Genomic DNA, 15,950 nt, shown 5'->3' on the forward strand with positions numbered 1-15,950 from the left:
TAATGTGAACAGAGTGGAAGGCTGATGAGAATTTCAATCACCATAGTGTTGGGTTTCTTTTTTAATGTGGAGATGTGGTATAGCATGAGAACTCCTCTTAAGAGATATCTTCATAGTTGGATTAGCCTTTTGACATTCATTAGGCATTGCTAACTAGGCCCCTGGCCTTGGGAGCTGTGAGTTTTGTATTTTGAAAAAGACTAATGTACTAAAGTAAACAAAATGTTGCTAACCACTTATTTCAGATCTTAGGTTATTTTAGGTCTTTATAACCCTGGTATGTGTAGTATTGGCACATCCTGTAAGTATTATTTTGTCTCTTAGATTCAGTGAGATGTAGGACAGTTTTAATTGTCCTTATCTTAGAATGGAAAAGCCATGGGTGAAATTCTGAGTCAAGGACAGAATTATAGCCATTGTTTAAACTCCCATTCCAAACTTTGTCCTAAACACCATCCATCTYCCACCTTTATATAGATTTAACATCAGCAGTATGATTCAACTTAGAGTGTCTTCAGGARCTGTAACCAGCTATCTGTGCTCAGATGGTAGGATGAAAGAGAAAGCAATTACATTCTTTAATGTGTTAATCAATCATGTTTATTTAAGCATATTCAGGAAATTATGGTGAATTGCTTAACTTCTTTTTAAATTTATTTACAGGTCTGCTTTACTTGTAGTGCTGAGCTATTGTGATAGTTTGATTTTTTATGATTTGCATCAAGTGTGAAGCTTTCAAAGCCATGTGTCAAAGGTAAGTAATTTCAGTAATACTGTTATTTGTATACATCCTTAAAAATATTATATGTTTATGGGAGAAGTTTTCACCACTTTCTTGAAGATTCAGCTCTGGTTAGAAGGCACAGTCCTGACTAAAGGATGTTTTGAAGCAGTAGGAGCTCCTGTAGGGAGATCTGAGAGAGATTTTTCTCCCAGTTCTTGCCAATAGGCTGAGGAAGTGTGCGTACTGCACTTGCTTTTAAAATAGTGCAACGKGATCCTTTCTTTACAGCTCAAAGGAGGGGGGCGGGGATCGAAGGTGGAAGAATAGTAGCCCAGATCCTCCTTCTCATTTTGGGTCTGTTTTTTTTCTGTTGAGCAAAGAGAAAATTAATTGTGCATGACTATTATGAGAAAGGACCCTTTGCTCTCACTCTTCACATTTCTTGTGACATAGGCCAGGTTTAATCTAGTCCGTGTTAGGAGAAACTAAGTACACTTTGCAGTGTCATAATGAGATTCCCCCTCATTTTCATCTTCCCTCAATGGTAGGTAAATCATTGCATTTAAGGGATAAGAATCTGTAGGAGTTATGAAATCAAAGTGATTGTACTAATGTGGAACTCCTTCTAGTTAATCTGCAGTGTTTATTGCTCTCTGTAGTGTCATAAAACTAAGATGAAATACACTTCAAATCAAAARAGACCATATATTTTTTCCCTCGCTAACTAATAAAAGTAAAATTGACAAACTAAGGTGAATTACTAAACAGATCTTTAAAAACAAGGATGGACAATGTGTAAGTTGGGAAATTGTTTTCTAGAGAGTTTCACTTGTGTGTAGGGTTTTAAAAGTTATCCAGATACAGGAGCTGATATATGTAACTTAGAAAGACTACCAAAAATAATATTTAGTCAGTAGTTGTGATAGCTAATCAGYACACTGTCATACAGCAGAATCTTTGAAATTTATTGTTTTATAAGAAAGGATGTTCATGCAAATACCACATTTAGCCAGAAATGATGATAATAAGAATCCTTAAAAAGTACCTACAAAAAAAATAGTCCATGCTAAGAACACTTTTTTAGATTGTTTGTAAGTGTATATTGTGTACACATTTATTATGTACATATTTTGAAGTGATGCCCTAACTAGTTAATACCTATGTTGTATTCAAAATCTTAATTTTACATGTAGAAAATACTAATGAAAACCACTATAGTACTTTAAAATATTCATAAGAATATATTACATTTTATGAAACATTGATGCCAGACTTGAAAACTGTTCTATTAGACATCCATCACTATGGCTAAAAGGTGAGACACAGACTCTAAAAGTGAGTTCAAGAGAAGGAACTGAGACAAACAATACTGCTTGTTTCCAGATACTAGAAATTAAACCGGCATATGGGTTTATCCAAGAATGTTCTCACTCTTCAGTTAGAAGAATCATGCCATCACTGACTAGCTGCTGGAAGGAAGAGAGAGTTTTCCTTTCTTAACCACTTTCCATAAAACACCAGTTACTATAAAAGGATAACTGGAGCTGTTCTGCTTTCTTCCTGCTCCTCAGGCTCCATTTCTTAAAACTTTCTTCCCCCCTGTAAATAACTAATGTACTTTCCTGCTGTTAATAGTATTGTCATATGGCTGCAACAACGTAAAATGGACATTTTGGGTAACATAAGAGCAGGGTAGAGGCTTCTAAATAGCAGTAACTGGACTTGCAGTCTTGTTTGTTATGCATGGCTGCTGCTTGTTAAAGTGCTACTRTGCAAAAGCTGAAACACTGGAACTGCCTGCTTGCAGAACCAGGAAGACTATGCTGTCTGAATCAGTTAGATTTCCAAATGATAGTTACTACACCCTTTACAAATAAAAAAATAGAAATGTGTCTAGAGTTTTAAATGAAAGATGTAGAAATCCATAGTGTAGGCCTTTATGGTGATCAGGGAAAACTGTTATCATTAGGGATTAAGGGCTGATTTTTTTTTAAAAAAAACAAAAAACAACTGGGATCTTATGTACAGAATCAGGCTACAAAAAAATTTTAAATTTATCAGACACCAAATGGTACAGACAGACTGGCCACATATACAGTAATATAGCAGGAGTTAAGTTATAGTCTTTTTCAAGTGTGAAAAAAGGAAAGGAATGGTTATTCAGATAATCATATGCTAAATTACTCATTTATGTACTTCAAGTATCAAAAGAAAAGCAGAGTTAGATAAATTAATAATAAACAAGCCTTAATTTTACAAACCAAAAAAATTATCTTATATTGCAGACTTAAAAAGCCTTCATACTGTAACATAAAACTAAACGATAACTACATACTGTGTATTTTAAAATACAGGTTTCAACCCCAGTTAATACAAATTCACTTTTCTTTGAAGTAACTCAACTCTAATCTCGCATGGGTTTTGATAGTTAAACCGGAAAGGGCTCTCAGTATGAGGAAGTGTGTATGTGTGTGTGCATATATACACACACACACACACACACACACACACACACACACCTTGTTCATTAATTGATTCATTTAAGATATACATATGTAAAACAGAGAAAGTATGTTGGTATCTAATACCTTTATGTATGGGATATTGAATTGACATTTGTTTATCATCTCTGGGAGTGTGACAGATCTGTGGAACAGCTAATACCAATCCAAGGCCAGAATTTAAGGGCAAAGTGGGTTTGAGGTAACAGAACTTAGCTCATGGTAATGGGAGCTGGCTCCAGTTTTTGTGCTTCAGTCACTAAACCATGTCCCTACCCAAGCCGCCTTTCCAATCCACCTAATACATCTAGCCACTTTTTGTTTTCAGAGAACAGGCAGTGTTTGGGCTTGCTTTATATTCTTGCCACTTCTCTCTGTGACAAGCTGCAGAGCCACGGAAGCATCCTGGTAGCAGCACTCGAGCTCCAAGTGTCGCAGAAGCAGGGAGCTGCAGAGGAGCCAGTCACAGCTCTCGGTCACTGGCCAACCCATTGCTTGTAGAAGTTAGCATGCTTAAGTTGACATTGATCCCTCAAGGGACTGGCTACCAGCTAAACAAAACTGGAACACAGGGTTAACCAAGCATAGATTCTCTGTGACCCTGTGTCAGGACCTGTCAACCTGTTGTAAAAGCCAGCTATGTTACCTCCTTGCCCTCTGAGACTCCCAGTGAATCCCCAAGTAAATGAAGAGGGGCGTTATTTACATCTCTTTCATGTCTGCAGCCCAGTCTTTTTTTTTTTTTTTTTTTTTTTTTTTTTTTTTTTTTTTTTTTTTTTTTTTTTTTTTTTTTTTTTAATAAAACAAAAGCAATTCAAAACCCAAGAGATTATGGAGTATTTTAAAAAGGAATATTTGTTTCCTTGTGAAAACTTACTACAACAAAGAATAATTTCCTCTATTAATTATAGATAATGGAAAATGTGGAAGTGTCTCTGGTTAAAGAAGGGAGCATACTGTCATTGATGGTATAAAGACTGTTGTATATAGCTGGGAAAGGCAGATGGGTTGGAATGATACTGGTAGTTTAGAATATTTAGAAGCCAGGAGTTCTATAAAGTCTATGAAATATGCTGAGGGTAGAAACGCTCATTTGCTTTTGCGGAGGAAATAGAGCAAAGATACATCACAGCAGAGAAAGCTAGCAGGACAAAGGAGATACTATTGACTCATTCCAGACTGCCGACTTAGCAGCTCAACTTTGTTTCCTTTTAACTTTTGTAACAGTAGGAGCTCAAAGCTTCTCAGTCTACTTTCTGCACAAATAGAAGCACCCAGACTTCAAAAAGTAATATGCTTTGAAGAAACCCAAACCATTAACACATTAAAAGCTGTGTGTACTATTAAACAAGGCTTCAATGGTTACTTGAATTTTGCAGCAAGTAAATGCTGGTGTTTTGGTAATAATTTTTACCCTGCTGCATTCTGGCAGACAATTCTTGACAAACACCAGATTGCAAAGCACTTTTCTGTTGGTTTTAGTGTGATACAGTTTTATTGACTTTGCAGTACTGCTTCAATATTTTCACAGACTGAGTAAACCCCACAGACACTTTTTCCCAATGCAGTAGCATATCGCAACAAGTTTCTAACCCTGTAACATTACACTTCTGACACTGGGGAAAGCCTGCGATGTGTGAAATCTAGGTTTTTGTCCTCGGTACTTAAATCTATATCCCTTTAAAAAAAAACATAATGTTTTTATTGTCCACTCTGGACAATGGAGTGTCCAGGGCCATCGATATGACAGCTTCTACGCTGACGGCGTCCCTGTGCCAAAGTCCCATCAGGACCGTGTTCCCCGGCAAGAGACCGGTCTCCTCGTCCCCGCTCGTTCCCGGAGGGAGCGGCGTAACGTCACAGACACCCCACGCTTACGAACATACCTCGCCTCTCACGGGCAATCCCTTCTCGAGCGTACAGTGTGCGCTTAAAACGTCATAAAACATCATAAAACGTCATAAAACGTCATAAACTCAAACTGACCGGCATCTCCTGAGCCATGCTGGTACTGGAGCGTGTAAGTTGAATTTAACTTTAGAAGCATTTAGTCCTGGGTTCGGCAGAGCCCTGCAGTCCCCGCCCCCGCGTCCCGCGGAGCCGCTCACGGCGCCGGTCCCGAGGGGCGCGGGGGGGCCGGGCGGGCGGGGCCCCCGTGCTCTGCCGTGGCGTCGGGGGCCGCGCCCCCCCCCCGTTGGCGCGGCGGGCTGTCACTCAGACGACGTCACAATACGCCTGTGTGAGCGCTGTAAACACTCGGGCGGGCATGTGTGTGTGAGTGACGCGGGGGCGCGCCTCCCCACCCCTAGCTCCCCCCCACCGCCTCCAGGGTGGCACCGAGCCGGCCGGGGAGGGGGGTGTGAGGCGCGCCCCCAGTTGTTTCCCTGCGGGCATGGTAGCGGTACGAAAGGTAGCATCACTGGAGCAGGGGATGATGTAATTCTCCCTCCGGCCAGTGACTGCCTGCGCTTGCCCCGATACGACTTGCAAACCGGAGGGGGTGGTTGTTTTACGCGTGATCGTATCAGCATCTCCTGACGGCTCACCCCCCACCCCCCGCTTTAAACCCCGCTCCGCTCATCCCTCCCCTCCCCGGCAACGGAGGAGGGATGGGGCTGGGGGAAGGAGGGGAGCCCCGCGCCGTGTGTGCAGGGTAAACACGCCAGCGAGCGCCGCGCCGAGCGGTAAACAAGTCTGAGGTGCCCTCCGCCGCACGGCAACTTGCTGCAGGCGGGGTGTCCCCCCCCGCACACACACGCGCACGCACGCACACTCACTTCCCCCTAACAAAAGCCCGTTTAATATCAGCGTCAGCTTTTGTTCGGCGGGCGGCAGCAGCCGTTCCCTCTCCCGATCACCTTATTTCACCGGTCGGCCCCCCGGCCAAATCCACGGGTCCCCCACGCCCGTCCCCGCTGCGCATCCCCTCTCGCTCCGTGGCGCTGTCCCCTCGCCGCCTCCAAACCTCCCCCTGCTTTCCCGGAGCTCCCGGTCCCTGCTGCCCGCTCTCTGGGGCAGCAGGCAGGTAGGCGAGCAGGCAGCCCCCCCAATCCCCCGAAAAGGCAGTAGCTAAATGGCACTTACTGTCAGAAGAGAGGGCGAGGGGGGGAGCTCTTCCTTCGGCGCAAAAGCAAAATAGCCACTCGCAGGACGTTGCCAGCATAGGAGGCGGCAAAGGAAAATAAAAAAGATCTTCCAGTAGCGGGGGGAGGGGGGGGGGGGGGGGGGGGGGGGGGGGGGGGGGGGAGCACATACAAGCCCGGCGAGTACAAACGACTTCAGCGTTCTCCCCCACCCGCCACCGCTGCAGCCGCCGCGACCACGGGGAGAACCGGGCGGTGCAGCGGCGGCGGCAGCGGGGAGAACCGCGCCGCTTCCCCGCCCGGCTGCCGCCGCACAGCACCGCCCCGCGGGCGGCGAGGCGAGGCGCGCCGAGCCGAGCGCCGGGGCCACGGGGAGGGGGGACCCGCCGCTCGGTTGGGCGCTGATCGGCTCGCCCGTACCCTCCATCTCGCGGCAGAACCTGTTGCGAGCCCCTCGGCTGGGAGCTCCGAGGGCAGGTGCACACACCACCCGGCTCCGTTTTCTTTACGAGGTAGCGCCGAAGGGTTAATTTGGGGAGTCGAGGGAAAACATTTTAAAACCTGGGGGTCGTGAAACTTAAGTATTTCTGCGCCACCGGAGAAGGGGGTGGGAGGGGGTGGGGTGGGCAGGAAGAGAAGGGGAATCGTCGCTTTTCTGGCCGAAGGCCAATGTTTCTAAACTGAATGTAAACAAAGAAAACTGCAAACACCAGAGGAGGGCCTTCCACTGCCGCCGAGGCTGGGGGGACGTGTTCCCAAAGGGGTGCCGAGCTTTGCCCACCTCTCGTTTCCCTTCCGGTCCTGAACGCCCACGGTCACCCCGGCCACCGCCCTYGGGTGCCGCGGGACGAGGGGGGAACTTTTTGCCGGCGGGAACTGCGCAGGGTAGCAAGTCGGGGAAACAAAAAAGAAAAAAAAGTGTGGTTTTGTTTTGTTTGTTTCCCTTCAACTTACTTTTTTGGGGGGAGGGGTGAGGTTTTTGTTGGTTTTTTTTTTGTTTTGTTTTTTTGGGGTTTGGGTTTTTTTAGGGTTTTTTTTGAGAGCGAGGGCTCGTCCCTCCCGCCCCGGGAGGCAGAGCCGCCGTGCCCCGTGCGGGCGGAGGCCGGGACAGGGCTTGCCCGAACCTGCCGAGCGCTCCCGGCTTCGGCCTCGGGGCTCCGTGGAGCTGCTGGTGCTGCTACTTGTAACATGCTGGGGGAAACATCCACGGGACTCCTGCTCGGCTGGCAAATCTTTCTATGTTTAGATGGGAAAATCCTCCCTTGCTATCACACAGGCCGGTGCAGTGTCACTGCGGGGTTAGAGAGGAGCTGGACGGAAGGAGGAAGGCGGGAGACGTGTGTGACCGTGACACCGCTTGTCTGATCGCCCTAAAAATACCCTTGATTGGACCCGCGGGTGATTCRTGCGCCCAGCAGGATCACAGCCGTCGAACCGAGCGACGTTTGGGGTTTTTTTCCCCCGCTCCTTGTTTTCGTGAGTTCTTTGGGCGGATGAGTCTCCTCTTAGATATGCTTCGGACAACAGATGCTTTCGCGATGATGATTTTCTGGGGGAGAATGCTATTCCCTCGAAACTCTCCCCCTCCTGCCCCACCCCAGCCCACGCACGGCCCCTGCTTGCCGGGGAGCTCCCTGCGGAGCGGGGAGCGCAGGTAACGCCTGAGGAAAACTACGAGCGAATAAAACAAATTCCGTTAGTGTGGTTCCTTTCTTGTRGCGTCTCCTGATCTCGGGCTTTCCTCTCGTCTGCAACTTCGCCGGCAGATCTCCGTCCCACATCGCTGCTCTTGCGATAGAACACGACACTTGCTCATCTTCCGTGGGCTCTCCGTGGGGACTGCGGCTACTTTTTGCCCGTTCTGCTGTGGTTGAGGGGGGAAAAAAGAGAGAAGAAAATAATAAAAGGGGGAAAAAGAAAACGACGAAAATTACCTAGTTCGAAGACGGATGGTGCTGAGTGTCGGATTGATTTTTTGCGTACAAAACCCATGGCGCAAGTGAGCTCTTTTAACAGCCTTTTAGCTGATGGTGTAAAAAGAGTGGTGGTGGAAAGTAGTAAATAGTGGAAATAAAGGATAGCTCCAAACTGTGAACCATGAATAAGCTTTCCTGGAAAGAACTAAAGTGAGTAGAGAGTAGGTAGGCAATTCTCTCGCTTCTGTTCTGAAAAAGGAGTGCGACGCGTTGGCACTTTTTCTTTTTTTTTTTTTTTTTTTTTTTTTTTTTTTTTTAACACTCAGAGAGAAAAGAGTAAAGAAAAAAGAAACAGGGTTGTGGTGGAAACGGGATGATAAAAGCGAGATGTGAAAGGCATGAGTACCGAGGCGTGTATGCTCTCCCCGGGCACTGCCCCGCCGCAGCACGGTGGCTCGGAGCCGCCGGCTGAGCTTCAGCAGAAGTTACAGCGTTCAGAAATGTTGCAACAGCACTTTGGAAGTCTCTAAAGAAAAGCTGAATTATTGGAACTTAGGTAACTTAAGGAAACTCGTTATGACCTACATTGCTGTTCTGAGTCAGCAGCTGCAGCCCCAGCCCCGGCGGGTCCCGCCGCCGCCGCGCACCCCGCACCCTTTGGGCGGAGCCGCCCCCCCCCCCGCCGCCGCCCGGGCTCGCTGCTTCCCGGGTTTACAAACAAACTCGCCTGGATCGAGACGGTTTCACTTCTGCTGTAAGGAATGCCTGCCTCCGCGGCTGGGGTTTTTTTTTTTTTTTTTTTTTTCCGCGTCCCAGGTTTGCGGACTGAGCAGCTTGCCTGCCTGAGTGCTGGTTTACCGGTTGGTTTGTGAGGAGGAGAGAGCTTAAGCGGAGGACAAGGTCTTTTCCCCAAGTTTTTAAGAGCTGTGCTTCATTTTCCGAAGGGATACTGATTGTTTTCTGCACCGATAAATAGATGCCTTATAGGGGAAAGTTACTTACTACATGTTGCGTACTGGTTTGCTCTTACGATAGAGAAGGAAACCCTGAAGTCCCAATCAAAAACTTATTAAACAACTTTCCATATTTCTTCTGTAATGTAAAGTAAAAGTCGCAACGATTAAGCTCCAAATGTCCACATTGTCAAGATTCATAGCTGAATTCAGTTTGCGGCGAGCTCGGACAGTTACACCGAATGTTTGTTAAACGCGCTGTCAGCGCCAGGGGAAGARCACAAAATGTTTTAACATCTTGATTAAAGTAATCTGTGCGCGAAGGTGCCGCATCACCCCCGCCAGGCGAGGGACTGGGAAAATTATCCAGTCAGCGTTCTTTGATATTCAAAATGACGAAAGAGTCGAGATGAAATGACCTCAGAAAACTCCGCCTTTGGAAAGCCGCGCTTGCCGCCTCTCCCTTGCCCCCCGCCGTTCCCCTCAATTCTCACTTTTTGTTTATCGACACGTCGTTGCCACCAGCAGGAGAACTGAAACGACAAAACTTAGCTCCAAACGCCTTGGCTTTCCGGTCAGGCGTTTACCGGGTTTGCACACCGCTTCGAGCGCTGCTTTTGGTATTATTGTCATTATTACTGTAATATTTCTACAAACTTTTAGGGTTTTATTGGTCGAGTACGGCAACTCCCTGCATTTAAGAATGGGACAGAAAAATCTCATTTCCTTTCCTTTCCTTTGTTTTTTTTTTTTTGTTTTTGTTTTTTTTTTTAAGAAAATCTCACAACAGTGATAGAGAGTTGATTCAACGCTCTGTACTAACAACTTTTAGCAGCTGTGAGTTTCTTGCAGCTGTGATAGTTCAATGTCCCCTCTTAAGAAACCAGCGAAATTTGGAGACAGAGACTGAAAGCAGCTCCCCGTGCCCCTAAGCAGGGAGTGGGGCAGAAAAATGCCGCTTGTGATTTTGGGTATCTGGGAAGACTTGTTTCTCGGTGTGGTGGTGGCACCTGCCCGAGCCCCGTTTCCCAACAGATGAGTTTGTAGCTGGACACGAGGGTGCGTCCCTGCTGCCTCACCGTGGGGATGAACCCCTGTCGCTCAACCACCTCCGGCTCGGCGGGTGCTGCTAACTACTACCAAATAAAGACAACGCCTTCGCCTGCCTGATTTTTAATTTTTCACGGAACCCCTAAAGTTCCCCCGTGGTGTCATGGAAAGAGAGAGCTCTTCTTGCTCACAAGCCCMAAATGTCAAAGGCAGAGGAGAGAAGACGTTTGCACTTAGGGAGGAAAAAGTGAAAAAAWAAAMAACAAACCCAAACCAAAAAACCAAAAATCCAAGCACAACAATAAAAGCCCCAGATACAGCTGGGGAGCAGAGGGGTGCGAGGGAAGAGGGAGTGAGAAGGGCTTTAGCTGTGCCGTGCTGACACGGTGCGTCTGCACTTCCAGCGAAGCGGGAGCCACTCCGGCATCCCTCTCTCTTCCTCGGCGGTTTTCTTGGGAATTCTGCGGGAACACTGCATTTTCTAGCGGGCTGTAGTCCCCGGGCTCTGCCAGGCAGCCCCAGGACACGGTGACCTCCCTTTGCCCCTCGCTCAAACGCCTCCAGAGGGCTTGGRCAGCCCCGCAGCGGGACGAGGGCGGGCGGCGGAGCCCCCTCCGCTTCCCCAAATCGCTCTCCGTACGGTCAAGCCCACAGAATGAGCTGGAAAGGCGAGATTTTGGGAAACCTGTGGAGACAATGGACGTGAGCTGCGTGTCAAAGCGAAGCCGAAGGATCAGTAAGCAGCAGTTAACACCGGTCACTTCTACCGAAATATTTGGGGCGCTCTCTTTTTTTCCGATCTGGATTTTTAAATTTTTTTTCGGGGGGGGGGGGGGGGGGGGGGGGGGGGGGGGGGGGGGGGGGGGGCGGTGGTGTGGGGGTGTGGGGGGGTGTGTGTCAAGAGCCGCGTAATTTCGTAATTAGTTTTCAGACACCGTTGTCGATATCCAGCTTGTGTCACCAGGTTGTTAAAGACTGGGCGATTGTTGTTCGTACAAACTGGATCTCCGCGAGGTTTAATTTAACCCCGTGCACATTATTATGTTTCTTTTACCGAAAAAAAAGTACCTTTCTGGAGAGCCTGCCGTCAACTCGGTACTGCTCTCTATTGCGGGACTGAAAAGATACGATGCAATGTATGCAAAGTGATTGTAGCCTTTCAGGATATTACTGAGGTTAAATCAAAGTCCCGGGACGGTAAGAGCGAAAACTTGGTAGCCGTCCAAGAACAAAATCGTTTTTTTCAATTGAGTCGAGGTTTGGTTTTTGTTATTTTTTCTAATTCTTTTTCTTTCTTAGCGTAGCTGGAAAGTGTCTTTTTTCTTTGTAAATTAGTGCGGGCTTGAAAACTTTCTCGTCACGATTGACTGGCGGGACGATATATACAGCAGAAAACGTCAACGCTTAGCGAAAGAAACGAGGTAACCTGGGTTTGGATGAGCGGTGTCCCAGCGAGCACGTGCCTTTTCCTTTTTTTTTTTTTTTAATTTTAATTTTATTTTTCCTTTTGAAACTTCCGTTATTTCAGAGCTATGGCCAGGACCAGGGAGTGTAATTTCATAAATACCATCCCCCCCTCCATGGCCGCCGAGCCGCCTCTGGCCGGAGAAAATCTACCGGGAACCGGGACCATTGGCTTGGGGACATCACTTCTCCCTTCCGCGAACATTAGGCTTCTCTCTCCTTTTCTTTCCCCAGTCCAAAGATCTCGCTGATGATAACAAAATATCTATGTAACGACTCGCTTTCGCGCCAGGCTCAATATCCTACTCATCCCCTCGATGTCAGCTTTCTCAGCTTCTCATTTTCGAACACCTTTTTCCGCAGAGGTGTCCCCAAGCTCATATTTTTATATGCCCCCTTGTCCCTGTCCCGTGCTAGTGGCATTGGGGCGGAGTTTCGTCTCTCGTCAAACTTCGCAGACTTAGGCGTAAATTCAGGTACTTTGAGCTCCACAGACGACTACGTTATCTTCCTATGTGGCGTAATTAAATTATGCTATTTTAAATCTCGTCGGTAAATATAACAAATATAAATATTTGGCACCTTGGGTGTCTGGTGGTACTTTTATTTCTCCCGGCACACAAGGATTGTTTAGCATGCAGAGAGAAGCATAGAATCACCTCTTTTTAGCAGAAGGTCAAACGGTGCCATTAAAAGCGAAGAAGTTCAGAGAGTCGGGAAAAGCTGGAATACTGCTAAAAAAAAAAAAAAAAACAAACAAAAAAAAAAAGGCAGCAACAACTGTTTAGGTTCCCCCCTTCCTCCCCCAAATGTAACCTTTTGGAGTTGCGTTAGCTGCTGCTTCTGGGTTATTTACTCATCGGGGGAAGATGCCGAGCTTCTGAGGGGCCCGATTCTGGTCCCGGGGCAATTCCGAGTGAAGCAGTGGTGGGCCCGGGGCCCGGGGGTCCTGGAACTGTAGCCTTCCCTACTCTCATGTCTTGGTCAGGCGAAGCGAGGCAAAGAGCACCTGCCAGGCTGCTTCAGCTCTTCTTCCCAGGCTGATTTTGGCTTCCGGGGAAAAGAGTGGTTACTGTAAAACGTTCAAATTGCTTGGATGGAAACTTTCCGGTGTGTAATACGTAAAGACAGAAACGACAATGACACCGCTTCGAAACGTAACTTCTGACTCCCCCAAAAGCCAGAAAACCTTCAGGACCTGGTAGTGAAAGACAGTAATTTCCCATACCGCTCCGCTAAAACTCAAACGTGTGTGTTTGGGCTGTTTTAGRCTTTCCTATTCCATCACCTTTGGAGAGTGGGCGAGCTCTCGTTTATCACCGCCTGTCCTGCCGTCCGTGCTACTCGGCGCCGTGTCCATTACCCACAGGTTTCCCACGGGGCAGCGGGTTCTTCCTGCGGCCGAGATTCGTTTTCCCCGCTGCCCCCTTGCCCCTTTGGCTGGTCTATGCAGGAAAGAGCGATGGGATATGGCCGGTCACTGCACCGCCACCGTCACCGCCACTGCCACCCGCTGCCACCTGCCCGGCGCGCCCCGGCCGGGGCCAATGGTTCTGCAGCTACTTCCAAATGATAAAGCTGCTTCCAAATGATAAGTAGGTTTTTCTTTTTATTTTTTTTTTTGTTTGTTTTGGGTTTTTTTCGAATTTTTTTTGTTTGTTTTTATTGTTATTGTTCCTGTGCACCAGCCTCTTATTTTTTCTCGCAGGCACTCGAACCAGCGAAGGCAGTGGGCGTGCAGGCAGCTGGAGATGCCCGGAGATGCCACCTTTCTCCCGCTCTCCTCTGAACGCTGCCATTAACATGCTGCCAGTGCTGGTCATCGGGCTCCAGCTGCTCCTGCTGCTGGTCAGTATTTGCCACCAGATAGTCGTTTATCTCCCGCGTTCAGCTTATTGTTTTTATTCACGGGGAAAATACGCAAGAAAAAAAAAAGAAAAGAAAAAAAAGAGAAAGAAGAAAAAAAGAAAGTATCTTTGGCCATTTTCTGCATTTCCGCAAACTCGACAACCCGTAGCTGCGGGTTTGTCCATGCTCGGACTTTCCTGAGGGAGCTGAAGCGTTGCTGATCTTTCCCTGTGAACCGTAACTGCAAACACCACAGCTGGGCGACAAAGCAACTTTTGGGTCCCATCGGCTGAGTCTCAGTCTCCTTTTCCCGTGCTTGCCTCTGTAACAGTGGCCGTCAGCTACCCCGGGGCACAATTAACGCTTCCCGTGACCCTGGAACTGTCACCGAGGGCTGCGCTTGCTAAGTCTCTCCGTTTCTTGCCTCCTGGTCGGTTCACGGGGGACGAGCCTCGCCCTAGRGCTCCCTGGGAGACAGGTGGGATGGGTACCCGCGGAGGAGCTGTGGCAGTGCCGGCGCAGTGCTGGCACTATGCTGGACAGTTCACGACAGTTGACTGGGAACGTCTGGGACGATGCTGGGACAGTGTGTGACTGTGGTCGGGCAGTGTTGGGACGGYTGGGACGATGCTGAGACAGTCGGCTACTGTATTGGAACAGTTGCTGGGACATCCTGGAACGGTGCTGGGTCGGACTGGAACTGCCCTGGCACTGTTCGAGACTGTGCTGGAACATTTGGGACGCTGCTGCTACAGTCTGGAACTGTCTTGGGACAGTTCGGTTTATGCTGGGACTGTCGTGGCACGGACTGGGACAGGGCTGGAATGGTATTGGAACAGTTCGGACAGTGCTAGTGCCTCCTGTGAGGATGTCAGGGCGGTGCCGGGACAGCTGGAGCAGCGCCGGGAGGCGCCGGTTCGGGGGGAGGCCCAGCCGGGCAGGAGATGAGGGAAGGAGAGACCAGACCCACACCAGGGCCGGGCCGCCGAGGGGCTGAGTCTCAGCCTCGGTTTCTGCCTCTCCCAGCGGAGACCGCCCCGGGACACTCGCGGCTGGGCCCCGGCCCGGCCTCTCTGCGGCCGCTGCGAAGGATCCGTGCGGGAAGGGCTGGCCTGCAGAGCCGGCCCGGGGCTCTCCGCGCAGCTCGCCCAGGGCGCCTTGCAGCTGGCCGCCGTCTTTCCCCGGCTCTCCGCTGGCACGGGGCTGCTGACATGCGGCGTTCAAGCAGTGTCCGCATCCCGCATCTCTTCCATGTAAAAATAGTCCAAAACTCGAAAAGGCGGTTGATAACATCTGTACAACGATTCCAATACGCCTTGTGGTTTCCCGCCTCGTTCGATTTTTCTTTTGACTCCGCTCTTGGAGACCCTGGGCGGCACCYCCCCTCCCACCCCGCGGGTCACCCGGGGCGGCAGTCGCCGGTCATTCCCCCTCCAGCTCGGTGGAGCTATTCCACCGATACTCCTCAATTGAAATTGCAAGCGATTCGCCCTCTAAAAAGCCAGTGGCTCCGAAAAGATGTCTTCTTCATTACTTTTGCTTAGAGATGTAAAATGCAGTTTTTATTTGCCATAATAATTTATCCGACCAAATCCATTAGAGGTTTGTGTTGTACAATCCCGTGGGACAATTTTAATCGAAGACGAAATGTTATTTGACTTGGCAGTGTAACAGTGGGGATTTGACTCATCAAGATGTAAATTAAGAGAAACAGAGAAAAAATGCTAATCTGCATGGATYTGAATGTATATTTCCTCCTTTTAATAGATTAATTAATATTACTTCTCAGTCATAAATTAATAAGTATTCTAGAGGGAATTAAAAGAAGGCGAACCAAAATGATTAGTGTATTAAATGGCTGATGTATGGAGAAACTTTCAATATCTGTAATGTACACCTGAAAGATAGAAATGAAAGCATTTGGGTAATGAAATGTATGTGCTTGTGGCTTGGGAGATTTGCAATGTGCAAACATAACAGTACTGCTCCTGCTGAAGTGCTCACTCATACTAACAATGCTCAGTGCTTCAGAACGATGGCCTAGAATTCAAACCAGTTTTGAATTGTTGCTTCAAGGTATGCAAACTCTAGAGAGAAATGAGATTTCAACAACTTCATGTCTGGCCTGTTGTATGCCCTAACTCTACACGGTTTAATGTGCAACTGTGTATTTGTCACTCTTCTGCCAATCCAGATTTTCTCATGTATTTCACAGCAAATTGAAGCACTTGATTTGGAACWGTGTATCCCATCTTAGAGGCCCTGMTCTGATATGACAGTATCTAGCTAAACTTAAAAATTATAAAATGTTATATGAAAAGGAAGTCTGGTCAGTGCAAAATGATATTCAGAAAGTATTTGCTAATCAAAAGCTAGTTAATTCATTTTAGTAAATTAGCCAGTAAATTTTG

General features: G+C 47.9%; 2 long non-coding RNA genes across 12 annotated transcripts in view; one reads left to right on the forward strand and one right to left on the reverse strand.

Annotated features, from left to right (window-relative positions):
• Positions 1 to 6,519, reverse strand: part of LOC130574271 (uncharacterized) — a 38,109-nt gene extending 31,590 nt beyond the window's left edge. For both annotated transcript variants that reach the window (XR_008965415.1, XR_008965414.1), the window contains exon 1: positions 6,310 to 6,519. This is a non-coding gene — a long non-coding RNA (uncharacterized LOC130574271). The remainder of the gene's footprint in view (positions 1 to 6,309) is intronic.
• The window catches only part of LOC130574269 (uncharacterized), an 86,379-nt gene that overhangs the window by 43,188 nt on the left and 27,241 nt on the right, over positions 1 to 15,950 (forward strand). For all 10 annotated transcript variants that reach the window (XR_008965409.1, XR_008965408.1, XR_008965405.1 and 7 more), the window contains one exon: positions 664 to 754. This is a non-coding gene — a long non-coding RNA (uncharacterized LOC130574269). The remainder of the gene's footprint in view (positions 1 to 663; positions 755 to 15,950) is intronic.

The sequence above is a fragment of the Malurus melanocephalus genome, unplaced genomic scaffold (genome assembly GCF_030028575.1).
Source record: "Malurus melanocephalus ecotype Western Australia unplaced genomic scaffold, MMel_1.1 scaffold_78, whole genome shotgun sequence".
In the NCBI taxonomy this organism is placed as follows: Eukaryota; Metazoa; Chordata; class Aves; order Passeriformes; family Maluridae; genus Malurus; species Malurus melanocephalus.